Below are 20,787 nucleotides of genomic sequence, written 5' to 3'. Positions count from 1 at the left end.
GCCAGCCAAGAACCTCACACGCTGCCTTTCCCACTTCTTCATCTGCAAAATGCGTATGCCTGCCAAAAGCACCACAAAGTTTTGCTCCTCTCCCTCTCGCGTAATGTTATTAAATTAATCCATAACACAGATTTCTAGATTAAAACATAAAATTAAATCAAGAAGTAATAAAGTACGTCTTGAGAAATCAAACTGCCTAAAGCATTGGGATAAAAGGCGGCTGGGTGGGTTGCTCATTTCTCACCTCTCTCAAAAAATGACTCTTTTCCTCCCTAAAGCCCCGACTGAAAACAAGGTGAGTCTGAAAAAGAGTTCGTGTTTTTGTGAGCTTTGGAAGTGATCGTCCCAAGCAACAAACCAACAAAGGCAGAAACAAGTCCCTCTTCTTTTGCAGAGAGCCTGGGTCGGAATATCTGTTGAGCCTACTTGGAGCACGTTCCTGTGCAACTCTTCCAAAAACATTGTTTTCAAATAGGTCAAAACGATCATATTTCTGCTCATCTGATCTCTGAATCCATTTTAAAATGGAACAAGCAAACCGTTTCTGAAACTCCCATGCAGTCTGCAGATGGAGAGGCATAGCTGATAGCATTCTCCTGCAGCCACTTCTAGTCAGTGCTGCAGAGACAAAAAATAAAGCTGCTTTCATGGCCACTTCTATGCAGAAAGCAAAGCACTAAACAAACAGGAAAGCATAGGTCAAAACTACAGCAATCAGCTAAAACCCACAATCTTGAGTTAAATATTGCATGGACTTTTTTTTTTTTTTTTGTGGTGCCACTGCTGTGACTTGTTTATATTGCTCATAGAGTTTCAATTGAAAAAAAAAAAATAAAATAAATCACGATTAATTTCTCACAGAATTTTCGTGGAAATGAACTTCAAAGTGTGGGGCGCTTTGCAGAGTTCTTCCTTTTCCTTGCCTGCAACATGTGTTTATCATGTGTCAAAGCTGACTACTTTCTCCCCTCCCCAGAATACCACAAATTCTTCTGTAAAATAAACAAAGCTCTGTCAAGAATCTCTGAAATTACCAGAGGCAGCCCCTGTTTGAGATCAAAGATGCCCATCACTGCTGGGCCTTCTGCAACATCCAAGCTCTCCGTTACGATGAAATGTTCCACAAACAGGCAATCAACGGAACAAAACATGAACATCACATCTAGGGGATATACCTAAAAAGAAAAACTTTGCCATTCAAGCTACTCTCAGCTAGATGCTTGGAAATCCCAATGGGTATTTGTGGGAAAAATACCCACTTCTGGGTATTCACGTAATGCCATTTAGATCTGACAAAGAAAAACCTTGGCCTTTACCTAAAAGATGCAAAAATTCAAAATTACATATTGTTAGCACTTAATAGAAGAAGGAAATTTCACAAATTTCATGCTTGTATTTGTTCTGAGATGCAATTCATTACTTGCTCTGACATGTTGTGTATGGGGACTTTATGTCTTGGAAGAAGAAAAAAAGATAATGAGGTACATTATTTATTTGAGACACTGGATGTGCTTCCCTACTTGTTTTTCTCCCAAAAGGAAAAGTCTTAAGGATGTTTACAAACTGGGCTTAATTTATCTGCACCATAAACATGCTAGCAGAGGCAATTTTGATTCCGAAAGCTGCTATTATGGTTTAGTGAGTCAGTAATACAAAAAATTCACTGCTTCTATGCGCTCTTGAAAGCACTCATAGAAAACTTCCAGTGAATACTGACATTCAGCATGAAGAAAATAGCTCTCCTAGTATTTATGTTCTGCTGTGGCAGCAGTCACAGAAAAACATTACGTGCAATATCCTCACTGCGGGCTAAAATCCACTCGGGGAAAAAAACCAACACTGATAAACATTTCATAGATCCAGAACAATTTTCTCCAGCAGATGAGAAGAAAATCTTAATAATACATATAATTCCATTTCACGTGTTTCGCGTAATTAAATTACTCAAACAAAATAAATAAAATTAAAATACTTATTATAAATAATCTGCTATTAATAAACTAAATAGTAATATATAAACAACATAAACAACATTAAATATTCCAGTTCAAATACATATTTTTCTAAGTGGTTTAATTGCATAGCTCATTTTATATACCCCTTAATTCCATATGGATATGAATTTAAAATAGGATATTCGTATTTACAGGGATAAAGCTGTAAACAGCCATCTTACTGAGTTCCTATGGCAGAAGCCAGCCCAATCTCATAGATAAATAAATCACCTTAATTCTTTCTTCATCTGCTATTGCCTTCTTGCAAAAGAATTAAGCTGAAGCCTAGAAAGTCAAAGTTAAGGCCTGACCTTCCATCTCTATCCTATCAGTCCGCTCCCTTGTGTACCCCTCAAACACACATGCTATCATTTCCTGATGAGTTTAGAAGGGGTTATCAGGAGAATTTCAAGACATGTGTCGGTTTTGTGGCAACTTGAACGCTCTACAAATATCATCTGTGTTTAATAGGCGATTTGTATTTTAGTCGGTTTATCCATTCACAACTTTATTTGTTTAAAGGTGCCTTAACCTTGACATAAATCAATGCTAAGCATCTGTAGATAGCACTTTAAAAGAGTTTAAAAATTAAGCTCTTTGGAGAGCCATCACTTGCAAGCAAGTTTCTTTCCAAAAAGAAAAGAAAAGAAATGTTTGTCAAGTTCTTTGCTCGTTGTTTCCCCTCCCCCCCTTTGAAAATTAGGCAATTTCTTCTTCACTCTTCTTATGGCACTTTTTTTTTTTTAAAGTTTGCAATGAACCACCACGCTTGTTACTATAAAAACACTGGCTCCCACGTACCTTTTTCTTCCTAATTTGACAATGACTGTTTGTGTAAGACAGTAGGGCCAAAGAGGCTGAGCCCCCGGGTTGTGTCCTGCGGCCACCCCCCTTTCCAAAGGAAAACAAAAAGCACTGAACCTTTTCTGCCACATGCACCGTCCTTCCCCCACCACCTTTCTTGTGAAGACAGCCATTATTACATTTCCTTTCTCGTTATTTACAAGGTCTTGGCTCTGACATTGATTTCTTATCTGTTTCTAGGACAAATGTTAAGTGTTAATAATCTGTCACTTTAAAGGAAGATAGTGCTGAACAAATTATAGGAATTAATTACTCAAAAACTAAACATTTTTGTGAGCATTACAACACAAGCAGCAAATATTGCTCAAGACCAGCCAAAAATATATTTTCAACCAATTAATACGTGTTATCAGATCAAAAAGTTATAATTTAAACTAGGCTGAACCCTGATGGTCTAAAGCAAATCTCTGGGGAGATACAGGGTGACGCCTGGCGCAGCTCCCTAAGGAGCAAAGCCTTTTAATTTCTAAGTGCTGGGGCTTACTTTTTACTTTTCGATCAAATTTTAGGATCAAAAGGTGAAAGTTCAGCCATCTTTTCAGTTACAGGACCTTTAAAATGATAAACATTTGGGACAGCGAAGTACACTTCTACTCTAACTGTCCTTTCAGACCTGCATTGACCGCACTAGAATAGCTGCCAACATTTGGTAAGGATTAGCCTTTCATTTAGACAAAAGAAAGCATTCCTTAGCTAAATCAGCACTTTTTGCCATCAGACTCATAAAACCTTTTCACAACACAGATTTTCAAGAGAATCCTTTAAGGTTTTAGGATGCTGCTCCTTTTACTAAGTAACAAAATACACCCCAGGGTGTCTCATTGACCGCGCTCGGCTGTCCTTTGACCTCCGCAATTGTTTAGGCCTAACTTCAGGGCCGCAGGATCTGCCTCCCCCCCACCAACGGGGCGAAGGCTGCTTCCTCCTGGCACCTGGGGAAGCAAAATGCTGGAGCTTCCCCCCTCCTCTGACAGACTTCTACCACCGTCCAGATGTTGCCACGGAAAAACCTTCCCGCAGCCAGGTTTTGGGACCCCGCGAGGGCCACTCGGGGCCTGGGCGGTGGCAATGACCCCCTCGCTCCGCTGGGCCTCCACGCTGCCCTTGCCCCAGGGATACAAGAGGTCATAAAGCATCTTCAGCCTTCTGGGTACACCGGCTATTTAAATGCAACGGGAAAGTATGCAAGCCCAATATTGTGGACTGAGACAAGCCTCCCCCTTTAAGAAGCCAGAAAACGCGCTTGTGGGAATCTCAGTTGGAAGCACAAATCTAGCCTGATCGTCACAAAGATCTGCATTCTTCTTCCCATTTGTTTTCAACCCTTTGAGAGGACAAACAAACAAACAGCCACCCTCCAAGTGCATAACACATACATTTAGCGAGCAGCTTAGGTATTTGCAGTGCCTCTAAGTAAAATACCAGAAGAAAATCATTGCAGCTTCAAAAGAACTGCCATTAAATAACAAAGTTGAGCTCACTGTGGATATATAAGAAAAAATTGAAGCACAGATCAGCCTTCTTTGAAGAACTTAAAGTCTGTACACGATCAAAGCAAAATAAAATTGTTATTTACAGGCCACACCATTCTTAAAACGTAGTCGATGCATTTGAAAGCATTAAACACAGCACATAAACAAACACCCCACATATTCTCTGCCAGGAAAGGCAAGTACAGTACCTTCTCAGATTCCTTTTAGCCTATCTGAAATGTAGTCATGATTAAAGGATGCAGCCAAGAGGTTGTGAAGCCTTGCTGCGAAGCTGTTTGTAGCTCCTGACCACCTGGAAAATAAGAAGGGAGAAAAAAATAATTAGAATGAGTTGTTCCAACGTAAATTTAAAACGAGCCAAGAAAACCTGCTGATCTACACCTGGGCTGGGGGCAAAAACTGAACTAGGGTGGGGAAGGGAGGGCCATGGAGTGGGTGGGTTGTCACATCATCCAGGTTCCTAATGCATTTATCTGAAGTTCCTATTTTAATTCCTGTGTGCGAGCTGACTGCAATAAAAATATATTTTTATTTATATGAATACTTGTTTGAAGCTGCATTGCTTCTTCCCTGTGTTATAGCAGAAGGAAAGTACAAGCTTATCATGGTGTCTGTACATTTTTGATGTTGGTTGCTGTATGAAATATTAGGAACTGACCACATCAACATGAGAAATCGAAGCGGAACAGACACAACAAAAATAAACGATAATTTAGAAACAATCGTTCTGCTCTTTGTTTAAAAAGGAAACAAAATGAATGGGAGAGCAGTTATCTACCCCAAACTAGAGGTCGATGTTCAAAATTGATTGAAGGCAGCATTGGCTGGCTGCTCTCCTTTCTGACATCCCATGAAGGAGTTTCATTTCTAACAGAAATTATAGTTCATAAAAGAGAAGGCACGTGAAACACCCAGAATGACAACAAGGTTGTAGCAGTTCCTCCTAAAACACTGAGGGCTGCATAGGATAGTAATGAACATCAGGAAAGGCTTTAAATTAAGTTATCATTGACTGAACTCTGACAAGACTTTCTTAGGCATACAAGCTGGTTTGGTTTCTTAATAGAAATGGACAATATTTAGCCAAAAGATTTAAAGGAAGCTGCCCTACTGCTCACAAATGGGATTTTAGGCTTAAGGCTGGTGCCACAGCTTCGGACCAGTCGTCAAAACCAGAACAAATGCAACTCTCTTCGATACAGGTCTACAAGTCAGGTTTTAAGATCAAAAGCAACGCGGCTTCAAGGCTTCTTCCCCCTCCTCCTATTTTTAAAAATCAGCCTATTTAGGCCATCAGCTCTAACCCTTAGCTCTTACCAGGAGAAGGGTTTTGTTCAGGATCCTTGTGTTTCGGGGTCAGACATTTAAACAACTCTATTCCCAGGGACCACCGATGTTACCCCGCACCACGCATCCCCCCCAACGCCAGCAGCAAATCTCTCCCAGATGGCCAACAAGGTTACCGTGCACGGCTCCTGGCCAAACTGTAGGGCCCTGCAAAGGCTTTAATGATCACAGAACGCCAGTAATCCAATTCCAGCAGCTCCCGGGTCTGAAATTGCTATTTTTCGGACACGTGCTGAACATTTCACCTGCTAGTAATGACATTTTTGTATTTTCTTCTAATTACACTCAAAGCTAGGACCTTTGGCCCTAGGCCACGGACCTCTATTCAGGCTGCACACATTCTCTTAAACGCCCTGATCCTTTGTTGTCACCCTCAGTCTTTCATCTATTATTTACATCCATTGAGAAGAGAGATACTCCACCATTTGTGACGCTTTAAAGCTTCTAATCATCTTAATTTCTTCGCCTTTTCAGCCAGCGCTTCCCCTTATGGACCAATGCCAATAAGTGTGACAAAATAATTTTGCAAGCCCGGATCCTCCTGGACCCTTTCCCAAACCTTGACACGCACCGGGCTGCGCCTTTTGTTCATGGCCGGCTGCTTTCACCAACACAGAGCACTGCTCGTTTCGGGGGGCCGGCCTTGCCTCTTAGCACTTTAGGGGCAGTTTTCTTGGGGCTCGGGGTGTGTTGGTTTTTTTTTCCATCGTTTTCTTTCCATTAAAACCTCCGACTCGATCAGCCCAGCTGCGTCGGAGATACGGTGCTGGGTCTTCCCTGGTTTTAAAACGCTGAGTGCTGTCTGAAATACAAACTGCTACGAATTTTAAGTTTCCCCCTTTTCCAAAAGCTAACCTACAGAGAGGAACGACTTTTATTTCCCACTGTCACGCCCCCCCTCAGTACCGAAAGCTTCCCACACGCTATCTAAGGAACACAACGCATCGGCAGCCCTTCCCCTGGTTATTGGCAGTATTGATTTCTCTTGGCCTTACAGCTCCACGTAACAAAAAAGACAATTTCTGCCTCTGATGTTCAGATCACAACCTTCTGGTCCTCCCGTATTTGCAAGCAGGAGGTGAGCCGATGGCATTTTCATCAGGACACAGAAGATCTCTTCAGAATACATCAGCCCTTGCCTTGGTTTCCACGACTCGCGGGATATGGGAGCGTGTGATCCATCTTGGCTCTTCCTTCCACTATTGCCTGGCTTACTTTTGATTTCTAACAGTGCTTCCTTGTTGTCTGCCCCCTCGGAAAACCCCAGCCCCCTCGGCTTTTCTTATTTTCACCATTTGCTTCAACCAGCAGTTCACTTGAGACTCATCCATCTTCCACTGCCTCAAGTGACAGATGCTCTTAGGAATGACCATACTGCTGAGCGAACAAAAGATAACATCACCTCTAGGAACTCGCAGAGAAATACAACTTCAACCCGAAGACGGGGCTGTCCTGATAGGCACAGCACCATAAACCTCTACCAAGTGAAAAAAAAAGAAAAACAATTGCAAAGAAAAGGAATATGACACAATCAAAGGCCAAAAAGAGTATTTGTTTTGTTGCAGCCGTAGTTAGTGCTGTTGACAGCCTTTTTACTTACTTTTTTTTTTTTTTTTTTTTTGGCTCTTAGCACCCCATGGAAGGATTTTGTAAAATCTACATGTGATACAAATTAAGAGGCGCAGACAGGGTGGGAATATTCCACACAAAAGCCGTCTCGAAATTCCTCCCGAATTTAGCGGAGGAAGAAGGCACTCCTTTTTCAGCACTTTCGGCAACGTGGTACGCGAGTCTTTCACCCAAACACAAATATTACTTTCTTAAAATCCACACTTCCTACAGCCCAGCTGTCGCTCTGTTAAATTGTAAAGGAATTTAAACATACTCACAGTACAAGCGTGTGCATACGATGAAGAAATAGCGGTAGAGGAGTAAGATCATTTCAGTGTCACAACCGCTTGATAAAGCTGTAATTTGCAAGTAACAGCTCTGCCCTGTTTTGACATTTGAGCACAAGCAATTTAGATTTTTTCTTTTAATTACAACAATAGATTTTGCAGCTAAAGCCCACACACCAGCCTACAGAACAATGTCTGTTGCGAAACTAAGACTTACACTCTGTGCCTGATACGACTGATGGAAGACCCTCTGCTTCAAAATACACCCAGTTGGTGGAACAGGACTTCTTGTAGGGATAGAAGCAGTCGTGGTTTGTGCTACAAATCCCTTACTTAACAAAGAAAAGCTCGTATTAACATCCCCCGGCGACATACCAGCAGAAGGGAAGCCACGAATGCTGCGAATCCTTTCTCTGCAGTGAGCTGCGAAGAGATCCCCTCTCTCTCTGCAAAGCTTTAAACAGCACCTCATGATCGGTTTGCAAACGCTACAGGAAACAACCATCATTACAGTACGTGAGACTGACAGCACGCGAGGCTAATGGACATAAAAGCTGGAGTTGTAAAACCAGGACCCAGATCGGGGGCCTACTGAGCAAACGTCTTCTGTTTAATGTAAAGTCTGGAGGAAATCACAATATGCTTTTTTTTTTTTTTAGCCATATTTCTTAATAGTAAGTAACTTCTCTGTCTGCTCAGCAGCTGCAAAAATAAAAAAATAACATCAAAGAGTTGAAGCCAGAAGCACTTTCTTCCTCAAAGTGGCTCATGCCAGGCAAGGTGTAATGGTTCATCTTTTAATTTAGGTAGAAGAAGAAGAGGTTGTATGTTTTATAGGATCAACAACACCAGAAACCACCTCTCTCTTTCCTTTGTTAAAACTGTGTTATCACTGCGGTGAGCTACAGTTTTAGGTCCCTGTCCTGACCTGGAATCTCTCTGCTGGGCTCTCCTAGCATTGCCAGCCTCCAACTACCAAACCATAGACACAGAAGTAAGGTAGAAATTCGTAACATTTAATGTAGGTGGTTTTCCCGTAGGATGCCACGCAGTGCCTTTCTGAATGTCCAATATATGGAGAATAACTACCAACCAGCCACATTTGGTCCTTCCTGAAGAGAAACCACGCTGCCTCCACGGAGGCATCCCAACTCCAGCCCCATGCTACCTTCGCCGTTCCTCTCCCTTTCTGAGCCACCAAGTGATCTCGCACTGAAATGTTTGATAATGCCCCGCTCAGCTGGAGAAAACACTTAATTCAACGTAGGAAATGACAGTATTGGGACACAACTGAAAAGAGTTTTTATAAACAACTGTTCTCCACTGCCACCCAGCCTGCCCAGTCAGTCCACATCACTCTGGATTCGCATCCCTTGGCCAGCGGCAGGGCTCAGGGCATGCCACAGCTGCCAAGAAAGCAGGGAGAAAAACAAGTTTGGGAGATTTACAGGCACCTTCTGCTTTGGTATCTGAATCCAAGTAGTAAAATATAGCCTGCCTTACAAAATCTATACCCTAGACTCGAATACACATCTTATCGTACGACAAGCCTTACACGTTGTATCTCCAAATATTTATCAGAGTGGGGAGATGTGTTTATAGTTAATATGCAATCCATCTTCTGCATGCTGCTGGTTTTAAACAAGAGAAAGAGCGAGGTAAAAGGTCAAAACTACTAGAAAGAGCCCCGAATAAAAGCCCTGACATTACAAATATCTTGCCAGAAGAGCCAAGGTGCAAAATGGGTTCTTGGAGTCAAACTCCCTGCAGAAGGGATCAGGCCAAGGTTATGGATCCAAACAACGATGAATAATAACCCAATGACTTGTGTTGATGTATTTAGTAACAGCAGACTGCTCCGAAAATCTCTCTCATTTGATGGGAACAACACTGTTCGATTGAAACTGAGTATTTTTAAATGTCCATTTGTAAAAAACAATTCTATTTTAACGTGGAATAACTGAATATTGCTCTCACAGGTAACTTCTGCCGTTACTATGAAGTTATTGACACTGAAACATGACCTTGAAATGACAGCTCCATTAATGCAAGTCTTACCGAGGAAGGTTTCAAAAAGCCCCGATTAAATTAACTACTTTTAAACACAATAGGATCAATATGTATGCAGAGAATGTACACCCCCATGGCAAGTCCTGCTTGCTTGATTGATCAAAAACAAAAAAATCCCATGGCCTTCCAGATCTCAGCTGGTGCCAGAAATCCACATAGAAAAAAAAAAAAAAAAAATCCATCTAAATGAAACTCTGAAAAGGTTTACCCTTCACCAGTCTATTTGCACTTCAAAAACTCCTTAAGTCCTTCAGCTAAACCCCAGGGTTGAACCATTTCAAAAATGAGAGGGGGATGGCCATGATTTATCTTCCTTCTGTGCCCTGGACAGAGCCGTAAAATCCGCCTGCCTGCGTGCATGTGTGCTGTAGACTCGTTTTCGGGAGCCTCGCAATATTTACCATTTTTAGAAGTAACGCTGCCCGATTCCTTCCTGTCATTTATCCTGAATTTGCGCTGACAGAACATTTGCTTAAGAATATGATTTAATCCTACCCCTTGTATTTTGTGTTATCAAACCCATTTTTAGCGATATGCTCAAGATCATTTTCCGCCCGTACATAATCGATGCGCTAGGTCACGCAGGACGCGTTTTTCAGTCCCCTGTACTTCCAGATAGGTTACCAACAGAAGGCAAATGGAGATTTCATGGGTCACAAACTTCTGGGTCACAAGGACCTTCAGCGCTGCTGTCAGCCCAGTAAAACTCAGTCGATATATTCTTGCTTTATACGGCCGCTATTAAAAATACCTGCACCTGAATTTCGACACGTTTCCTGGAGCAGAAGCGCCAGCTCAAAATGACTGCAATTCCTTGAACAGAAATGAACGCTCCGACACTTGGTGAATGTGTTAAAAATATAAACTTATACCTATATAAAATGTACGCCCCCCTCCAAAAACACAGCTGAATTCTGTAGCATCAATAGCACAGAGCAAGGGCCGAAACGTGCCCGTGTATTTTAGTTTTTCTAAAGCTTTCTCCTACTCTTTAGACTCAACCCAGTAAGCCACATATCAGTGAGACAACTCTTATCACTCTAAATTCTTCAGGCTTGGATAAACAGATAGATTTGCTCCTGAGGTAAGTAACAATAGATTCAATATTATCTACTTTTGCCTGGAAAAGGGCCTGCTTATTTCCAAAATCCTTTTCAGGCTTTGATTTTATCACAGATTTCAGTGTCTTCCATTCTAAAATAACAGAAGAAAATGAAAACTCTTTTACAAAGAGATAAAAACATGCTGATCCTGCCACTGTAAGTCGAGTCTTTAATTAGACTAGTGGGAAGCTTGAAAAACATTGACATTGTGCTTGTTTTTGTGCAAGCCAAATACTGGCCACAGCAAAATGGCAGGCCTAATCTGAAAAAAAAAAGCCTAATCACTCTATTAGTCCCCACTCAAAGCAGCAAGGACAGTTAAGTAAGAGGTTGTGGATATAGAATGAATGGCATCTTTCTCAGCATCTGACATGTTCCCCAGCTTAACTCCTCAGAGCCCGACGCTCTCCTCTGCTTTAGAAAACTAGTACAAGATGTTGGAGCACATATTCTCTGTATTTATATATATATATTTCATGTTTTTTAAAAAAATCTCTGGTATAATTAGAGATCTGTGTGCTTCTGCAACATCTGTAATACAATAGTTACCTGACTATGTCCTTCACTCGACTGCACTGATGGTGTTTTTCAACTTGCATCTGCTTCTGGAGTGCTTGCAAAATTTAAAATTCCAGCTGCAGCATGATAAGTAAAACTTTTCAACTTCCCTACATATGCCAACATCTGCTGTTTTAATAGAAAAAAAAAATCCTGAAGGAAGGCAGAGGTTTGTCTCTCCATATGACATTCGGCAGCACCAGGAACGACTTTTATGTGTTATTTATTGTAATCAAGAAGTTTTGAGTGTTTGTGCATTTTTTTCTGTATTTATTTGTAAATCCTGAAAAAAAAAGAAAAAAAAAAGAAAAAAACTTTTTGATCAATAGGCTTTGGTACTTCATTTACAACATGACCGTCACCACAGCCAGGTAAATCAACATTAAAAAATGAAATCTGAGAGCAGAGGGGAGAAAAGCTCCAGAAAAACAAACAAACAAACAAACACAACCAGATCACAGTGTTCTCCAAAAAAAAAATAAATAAAAATAAATAAGAAACAAATAAATAAAGGAAAAAAAAAAAAGTTGGAAAATTGTAACGAAAGATAAACAAAAAATACCCTGTGGATTCATTAGCAACCAGGGTGGCAGGCCTCCGTCTAATTCCCTTATAAAAGCCCATGACTACCTGCAGAGCCTGGGAGTGCAAATCACATTAGTGGAGACACCAGATGACCAAAGAAAGCACTGGAGGCCTGGTAAAACCAGTAAACAAAAGGCAGCATTCCAGCTGAATACCACTGCTAGAGTCAGCATTGTAAGATGCTTGGATCTGATAACCCAAAAGCAGATTAGCTGCAGGCAACAAAAGAGTAAAATGAGAAACAAAGGGGTCATTTTGACACATGAAGAAATCATTTCCATTAAGCCATCTTGGGTTTACTGTGTAGTTATAAAAACTACTCCTACTTGAAGTGACATCTGAAGCAATGAAGCTGTGACAGTGCGGAGACTTAGAGGAGCTCCTGAAATAAAGCATTCCTCAATGCAGTATCATTTAAGAGACGAAGGAGCCTCTTTGCCTCTGAATCTTTGTGGCATTTTAGAGACCTAATAATGATTTTAAAATCTGTGGCACTGATTTCAGTTAAAAGACTACCATGTTTGTTAGGCTTGATGAACAGAAAATTCATTCGTTTTATCTGTATTTAAAAAACTCCTGCACAGAGGGTACTTACTGCAAAGACTGTTGTGTCACTATATGAGAAGGCTCCCTCTCCCTCCAGCCTCCTTCCATGCTGCACACATACGTATCTCACTTGCTCACTCTCAACACAGGAAAGAAAATAATTCGATTACATTCCTTATCAGAAGTCCTTATTCAAAGGACTTTTTATTCTGAAGCAGGTCTGGGTATATTTCCCATCACTAGAACCAAACTGCGAAATCGAGATGTAGAAGCCCGTAAGAACAGAGAGACCACAGAGAGAGAAAAGTTGCCAGGCTAAAATTGAAGTTTGCCACAATTTTGTCTTGTCCAGGACACAATAAAGCATTCTATATGCTTGAAAGTTCATTAGTGATTTTTTAAAGCATCTGACAAAAGTGGCAGAGTCCTCTAAGCGAAAGGGCAAGCCGATCAGCTCAGAATATTCAAAGAAATGCTCCGACATTTAATCCAAGCAGATGTCATATTTCAGTCACAATGCGTTTTTCTAAGCAAGGTTACTTCAAGTTTTGCTGCTCTGGGTTCCCCCATCACTACGACCATCCAGCAAAACAGAAACCCTGTCAGGACTTGCTGCTTAACTGCTGTTCCTCATGGCCACACGGGACAGCCAGATCTCCCTAAAAATGCTCGAAGTCTGTATCTCTTTGAGGAATTCTAGTTATTTGTACATAGGGGCAAGCACCTGACTCACAGCGTCCCCTGAGCTGGGACAGCCCGACCATAGCTCTGGGCATCTGACTGAACATCTGGGAGGTGGAGGGACTCATCCTCTAAGACTGCAGTCAAGGTCTACATTCTCTTCCACATTAATGCTGCTTTTGCTGAAAAGCCCTCCAAACGAAGACATCCACAGAGCTCCCTGAAGTGGCACACTTGAGCAAAAATGTGGGCCACAAATACCAGACAGGAGAACAGTTATCCTGGTGCGGCAGAAACCATCCGCACAGACACTATGTCTCATGCAGACGCTGCCTGGCATGCCAGAAGTCCAGGTGCGTTTCTGAAAACACATATTGAAGCATTTTACTTGAAGGTTGGTGGAGAAATGAAACAAATCGCTCTTCGAACAATTAAAAAGAAATCTGGTGTAGACAAAGGTCTAGATGAAAGACACAGGACTGGGAAAGGATCAGTTCTTCCACATCTCCAGTGCTCTGGCATGGATTGAAAGAGAAAAAAAAATAATCAGTCTAGGCAAGAAGAGGGTTTTCAAAAAGAAGAATTTCGTAAGAAAACGAAGGGATCTCCTTCTTCTCTCTCACACACGCTGAAATAGAAAGGAGACCTCACAAAGACTCGGAAATAAGGAAAAAATCATTCTACTGCTGAAGTACAGGAGGGGAGCAGAGGATGGCAACACTGATAAGGGGCTCTCTCTGCTTGTGATTACAATCCTGAGAGAGTCTGCTAAAGGTGGGATGAGGAGAGTAACAGCATTTTCTCCTTCTGACATCATAACCTACTTACACTGAACTCCTCAGGACAGAGCCTACCTTCCTTTAAACCAGTACAGACCTCTGTTCTTGCCAGGGCTGCTTTAGAAACCACTGCAAAATGCATCGACTGAGAAACACAGAGAGAGAGCCTGGAAAAGAAAAGGCATTCATATTCCCAGCTGTTAATTATAACTTCACAATCAGGACTACACACAAAGGCATTTAGCAATCTAATCCTCTCTACGGCTCTATTAAGCCTGACTTGCTGTGAAACGGACATCCCCGTCTGCACCCCCTGTCCTTCCCAGGAAAAGGCTCCGCTGCTGCTGGATGTGCTGGCTTTCAAGGCCGTACCCACACACAGGTCTAGAAGGAAAACAACATGCTCTGTGGAGTGGGAACCTTCTCACTGAATTCAAAAGCCAGACAACGTTTTGTTCCCCACCTATTATATCCTTGTTGTACAGGCAGTTTCTGAGAACAGGTTGTGTAAACGCTAAGTAGGGAGAGAAATACTGGCTTCCCTGCCTGTCACCCCTGAAATCCCTACCATGACAATAAGCAGGACTTCCCCACCATATGCTGCACGCTTCTGGTGCCTTCCAGAAAGCCTTTTTATCTGATGCTGAGAGCAGACTCCTGCCACAGATCTGAATGCGAAGGACTGAAAGCACTGCACGAATGGGAGATGGAGTTGGGGAAAATGCGTGGTTGAGGATGGAAAGAAACAGGACATCAGTTCTCACAGATGCTATCTTCACTTTGTTGCTCCTATTCCACCTTGTCCTCCCATGTTTGCTCTCTGTCCCTCACCAGTTTCCCACCACACCAGCTCTTTTCCCAGCTACAAGAAGAAGGAAACCCTACCAAGATCATCTTTCCTCTGCTGATGCAGCACAGCTCTTTCTTTAGAGTACTGTCTGGTTTACCCTGGCCTATTTTGGCCACCCTCTGAGAAAGCAGCAACTCCTTCTTGCAGTTTTTTCTCCTTCCCTGAGTACCCAATCCAGATCTCAGCTAATGACAGGGTTTGAGATCTTTGGGAAACCCTGAGAAACCAACAGAAAGATGAAAATTACAGTATAAGAGGAACAAACAGCCATTTTTCTTTTTGGAAAACCAGAGGCCAGCAGGATAACAATTCCAGATAAGATTTAAATAAACATACGTGGGAGGTAGCAGGAAAGGCAGTGGGTTCCTCATGCTCAGACGCATACAGGTAATGACCTCTGGCTCTCTGGCTCTCCCAAAGCTAACAGTGCTGGTTATTGCACTCCTCCAGTGTGATCTGGAAAGGATCCAGTGCACTACTGATTACATTTCATCCGCGGTTAGTTTAACCTTTGAAACATGTCAGTCAGCGGCAGGGAACAGGCCAGCATGTAGGGTCAGCTCAACCTTGTTGGTCCCCACATTCTCCCAGTGTTTGCACAGAAAACAAGCCTGTGCCCAGGGATTCCTCCCCGATAAATACAAAAAGACACTACAGGGACGTCAGCGAAACAGATTTTATTGCAAGGTGCCATCCATTCATCTGCCAAAGCAGGGAAATACTTGTTCTCACTTTTCCAAAACTGTAAGGAAAAGTCCATGGAAATGCTCTCATTATGAAGGCAGAGGTGCAAGTGCCTTATGTAATGCCAAATACCAAGAAGATGTTGCAGATCACTCCTCCATGACTATGGGAAGAAAAAAATTGTTCTGCAATGACACTGAAGCAACTGGATCAGCAAGTGTAGCAAAAATACTCTGTGCTAAAAGGAAGTTTAAAAAAAAAAACCAACATAAAATCCTATTCGGTTGCCCATTTTTTCCAAGTTCACTTCCTTTCCAGAACGCTCTCTTTTGAGACTCACATTTTGTCTGCTGGAGACTTAATTTTCAAAAGAAAAACCAGCATCTTCAATTGCCTTGTACTTCTACAGAAAAGCACAGGACTTACCAAGATCAGATACTTTATCCCTTTCTAAATATTTTTTTTTTAGGTTTCAACAAAACCCTTAGTCACGGGAAAACACATGCAACAGGAGAGTAGCACTGAGGTTCTTAGCTTCAAAAAGCTTCTAGTTAGTTATTTAGGGTTATACATTTTCCTTCTGCAGACTGAGAGCATTTTAAAGTTATTAAAATGGAAAAAAAAAATCAATTTTCCTTGGGAACTACTGCCCTCTAACATAATAGCAGCGATGCTTAACTGTCCCTTGGAGCATGTGCACTTGGATTTTTCATTATTTGGGTAAGTGTTTGTGTGGACGGCTCAGGGAACACAGGCTTTTCAAAAGCCAGGAAGAGGTGAAAAAGAGGTCACTTCAGCAGAATTCATTTTCTCTTAAATTCTCAGAAAAGAAAAAAAAAAAAACAAAAACAAAAACCACTGCTGAAGAGTAGTAAAAGCTTTCAACTCTTCCTCTCCCTATTAGCATTTTCCCGAGGTTCCTGCGCTTATAACACAACGGTACCCGAGGCTGTACCCCACCACCCTTTTATCTCCTCCTCTACCATACCCCTTTTAACTCCTCCTCTAGCATTTTAACATTTTAAACACATATTTTAACACGAGCACTGGCAATGGTCCTGAAGGCAGGAGCGGGATGAGGCCTCCAGACACCTCTCCCAGCCACCATTTCAGCGCTGCCATGGTCGGCCCGTTCCCTCTGCAGAGGAAGGGAAGGCCTCCCCTTTTCTTCCACTCGTACAGCCATAAAACCCTCACAATCCAGCACCAGCTCAGAGCTTGGCCTCTAAATTTTCCTAAAGGAAAGATCAGGGTCCTCAGAAACGGGCTGAGAGCCACGTGGGCTCGCAGGGAGAGCCGTGCACCGAGGTTTAGTACTCTGAGGTAGCGTCGGTTCGCCTCAGAAAATGGAAGGAGGGTGCTTCACTAAGCCCTCCCAAAACACACACCAAGCATACAAAACAAAGCCTTGGCAAAATTCAGCCTTAACTCTCCTCACCTCCCCAACCCTCGAGGCTCTAAAATGGTCAGAATCCAACGCCAAAGTATGTAAAACACGAGATACTTTTTTCGTTACTTGTATTACCTCAGAGCCCGCAGTGTATGTGCCAGGAAAGGCGCTGCGCAGACCTCAAGGTCAGCTCCTGCCCAAAGTTTCCACATGAGACACGGAGGCACACGAGGAACACAAACACCCCCCATGCCCAGAGGACAGGGCCCTGGACTATGCTGGCTAATGCCAAAATCCAAGCCCAGAGCTGGCCTGGCCCTAGATCAAGGTCGGCTGTGTCTGCCCCATTAGGCACTGAGGGCTGAATGGGTCCCAGGGCTGACATCTCAATAACAAGGAGAGACAAGGGGCAGATAATGGAGAGAAAAAAAAAAAAACCCTCAGGGATTTGAGGGCCTTGAAAGAGAAGATAAAGAGCTTAGGTTTGATGCTATAAAGACAAGAAAATGCCAACAGAGGAATGCAAAAAAAAAAAAAAAAGAAAAAAAAAGAAAAAGAAAGGTAACACAATCAAAGTGACGGGCTCAGAAAACAATTTTCACCCAGAGCAAGCACCAGCCTCCATTTGGCCAGGCCAGCGAACAAGAGCTTGAAGTAGCGACGATAGGAGGAGAAAACCTGTGTTCCCCCCCAAAAAAAAATGAAAGAACAAAAGCACCCCACCATGGACATGGGGGAGGAAGGCTCTCTGTGAGGGAGGGATGGACACCAAGTGCCTTCATCGGCCGAGCTCAGGCTGGCAGCTGAACATCCTCGAGGAGATGTTAGGGAGACTGGCCGAGGTTTCGGCTCGAGCCCGGGGAGACGGGTGATTCACTTTATGGCCTGTGAGTGCTTCCCTCCAAAGTTCACACAGGAAGATCACGTCCCCTTGAAATGAATTGATGCAGTTCATTTGTCGGGGGGTAAGAAGATGACCTGCTCTCATTTCAAAATGAAAACCCGCGAGGTCTTCGGCAGATAAAAACCAGCAGAAGTGCTATGTGAACAACCTCTGCGCGTGCTTGTTGCCCCGTTTCAGTGGGGTTTACACCACAAGGCTACTCACACGGGCCCGCCAAGCCAGAAAGGCACAGTGTTATGTCCTGTTAAACCCCACACAAAGGCTGTACCCCTCAGACAATGCAAATGAAAACTCACAGATTGTGCAGGGAGATGCTCGGGCAATGTAACTTCTGGATTTAAAACAAACACAAAGCAATACAGTTTGTGCTCCACAATGGATACCTGCAAAAATGATATGAAATTGGATGTTTCAAGAAAAAAAAAAAAAAAAAAGTGTGAGGCAAGCAATGTTCTTCTCTCAAGTCAGACAAAACCCATATTTTTATTAATGATAAGAGACTCAGTACAACTTTTTTTTTTAAAAAAGCTTCTTCAAAAAGTTATTCGCTGCCCATCCCGTTATCCAGTTTCCTGTGCCTTCCTCACATGACCTTGTAATCCTTAATGAGGTTTCAACATGTTAAAATAAAGATTCAAGCTGAAAATAAGTGTTACCTCCACGCTGAGGCAATTATTCATGTCAGGCATTCGATACAGTAGACAAAGCACCGTGGCAGAGGGACACGAAAGAAAAAATGTCATTTCGCTGCCACTGAAATCAGGCATTGAAACCTGTTCATTGATTTTCCTTCATTAAAAAATAACTGATTGTAAAAGAAGTGTTACTTTGCAGGATCAAAGCCTATCCTACAGGAAACGCACACACAAAGCATTTGGAAATGAGGGTTAATTTGGCATGCAATTTAACAGCATTAGCTTTTATCAGCAGCATTTCAAGGTCAGGCACATCCATGTTTAAAATGTTTGGTTTTGTTACTGTTTCGACTATAGTGTACTAGAGGTCAGCAATTTTAAAGTGATATTAATTTGAAGGAAAGCTGCACCAAAAATAATAAATGAATAAATAAAATAAAACAATAAAACACAACAAACCAAAAACCAACCATCAATACTCGTAGTCTACCACGGCAAACATCAAAACTATTCCAGAGACACCCAACTAAACTAGTGATGTGGCTCTTTAAGTCTCCAATTCCCTTTTATTTGTCCAAGACTTAACCCTTCCAAGAAAAAAATAAAATCAACAGATCAAAAAAATGCTCCCCATCTGAGCACAGGACTAAGTCACATATCGTGCCAGACCGATGGAGTCCCCTCAATGACATACTTTGTGCAACATTTAGAGAGCTTTTTAAAGAAGTAACATAGCCAAAATAGCCTCAAATTTTAGTGTTTTTTTTCCAACTTTTTTTTTTTTTCCTAACTGAAACCTATTCAGTTCAGAATTCAAATCAACACATTTTATTCATTTAATTCACATTTTATTCAAAATGTGAGATCACTCATTTATTATAGTCTACATTTAGTTTCTTTAAAACGTACAAAAGGGCAATGGATAAAATAAATTATTAAACAGAGGTCCACAGCTCCAATAAAAAAAAAAAAAAAAGTACTCCACAATCACTTATTGGAGATTTTCCTTGTCACTGAAGATTTAGAAACTTCAAAAACTAATGCGCAGTTGCATGCTTTTGCATTCATGGTTCTGCTATGGAAAGGTTTTCCACATCTCTTCCATGAAAGCTTCATCTTCAGAAAACCTAAAAAACCCACAATGCTGACAGACTTCAGCAGCGGCTGGCACCTAATGTTTCATGGGATCAAGTCAGTACTACACTTGAAACAAATACTTTGATCAATCAGTCACTGGCAGAACCTCACAGCATCGTGGACGTATGCCTAAGAGCCTTACAAATGCTTACAGGACAGTGATGTTACAGCACTGAAATCTCTTAAGCCTCTTTCTTTGCAGTTTTCTGTCACCGGTCAGAAGAATGCCACCAAAATGAGGGGAAAAAGTTGCTCTCGCTCCTTGCATGAGCATAATTAATCTTCTGACACCTTGACAAAGCAGCTTGTTGATAGCGAAAGAAAGGATTTTTCTGATTTCCTCTCAAGACAGGAGATGGCCTTTATCCATCATCCCTTCTTCCTGATCTCTTCTTCCAGAGCATCCCCATCAGCAGAACTGTCTATCAGAGCAGACAGCAGGAGGGAAAGGTCTGAATGATTGATAGGGCACCAGTGCTTGGCAGTGCTATTTAAGTGTAGGAACCCATTGTTAGAAACTTACTTTACAGCAGTTAAACAAATATAATGGCAACCAATTCAACCATTGTCCAGCTAGAGTCAGCTCAAGCTAATAAGTAAAGTTAGCTAATTACGCTGATCTGATTTAAAATCCAGACAAATTGTAGAGAAGACAGAGTTAGCATTATTACACACTGAAGGGAGAGAAGTTTTAGAGGGTAAAGTTTTAGACATACTGTGCTTTCTGAACTGAATTATGGTTTGTTTCCATCTTCACTCTTCTTTGTGAGCAGGATCATACACCCAGGTCTCCTTTCCTTCACTCTTAATCGCGGATGTGTCTGCTAAGTATTCCTAACTAATAGAAATAAAATAGTATTTCTTGCAAAACAGTTTGAAGCACCTCCTCCTCCCTACCTCCCCCAAGTTCTAACATATTTACTTGTGAAGATCGTGAGGAATTTCAGTTTCTGAGTGGGAAAAAAGTTAAAAATGCCTTCTTAAGGAGGGTACTACATACAACAGACCAACCCAAACTCTACCCTAGTAATGTGTCTGTGAGGATGCTGCTTTGGTGCAATTCACCACAGAAATCCTTATATAAAGAAAAAACATTCTGCATACTTCTCCAAACAGATGCACTTAATAGACAAAATACTATTTTTCCCAATGTGAGAACGTATTTGTGTTATATACATATATATATTTAGATTATCTTGTAGTTCCTGTCCATTTATACTCCTTGCCTTCCCCCAAAAGAGATTTGGAAAAGACTTGGGTATATTTATA

General features: G+C 41.8%; 1 protein-coding gene across 1 annotated transcript in view; it reads right to left on the bottom strand.

Annotated features, from left to right (window-relative positions):
• The window catches only part of GREB1L (GREB1 like retinoic acid receptor coactivator), a 125,961-nt gene that overhangs the window by 69,168 nt on the left and 36,006 nt on the right, over positions 1–20,787 (bottom strand). The window contains exon 2 of the mRNA XM_084281816.1: positions 4,540–4,643. The gene's annotated coding sequence lies outside the window, so the exon portion shown is untranslated. The remainder of the gene's footprint in view (positions 1–4,539; positions 4,644–20,787) is intronic.

Source organism: Netta rufina (genome assembly GCF_964035555.1).
Source record: "Netta rufina genome assembly, chromosome: 2".
In the NCBI taxonomy this organism is placed as follows: domain Eukaryota; kingdom Metazoa; phylum Chordata; class Aves; order Anseriformes; family Anatidae; genus Netta; species Netta rufina.
This window is presented reverse-complemented; position numbering and strand designations above follow the sequence as displayed.